This window comes from Antrostomus carolinensis, unplaced genomic scaffold, assembly GCF_000700745.2.
Source record: "Antrostomus carolinensis isolate BGI_N321 unplaced genomic scaffold, ASM70074v2 scaffold25935, whole genome shotgun sequence".
Classification (NCBI taxonomy): Eukaryota; Metazoa; Chordata; class Aves; order Caprimulgiformes; family Caprimulgidae; genus Antrostomus; species Antrostomus carolinensis.
In genome coordinates, this window is record NW_010319099.1 from 25,397 (window position 1) to 25,635 (window position 239).

Below are 239 nucleotides of genomic sequence, written 5' to 3' on the forward strand. Positions count from 1 at the left end.
TGGGGGAAATGCAGAACCACGGGTCGCACCACGGTTCGTCTCTCTGCTGTTTAAAAGCAGCTCTCCCAAGGTGCTTCCCTGTGTGGTGAGGTTGGCAGGGATCACCCGTAGCTTCCTGGCTCTGGCAACGTGCCATGGGCAGCAAACCTGGAGCTCCAGACCCAACCTGTGGACTCTGCCCACCCCATCCAAGGAGCCGTGGCCTCAGGACCCCGTAAGCAGGCAGGCAGAGGCAGGGC

General features: G+C 61.9%; 1 protein-coding gene across 2 annotated transcripts in view; it reads left to right on the top strand.

The window, feature by feature from the left end:
• Positions 1 to 239, top strand: part of ACSS2 (acyl-CoA synthetase short chain family member 2) — a 34,784-nt gene that overhangs the window by 25,313 nt on the left and 9,232 nt on the right. The window lies entirely within an intron of this gene.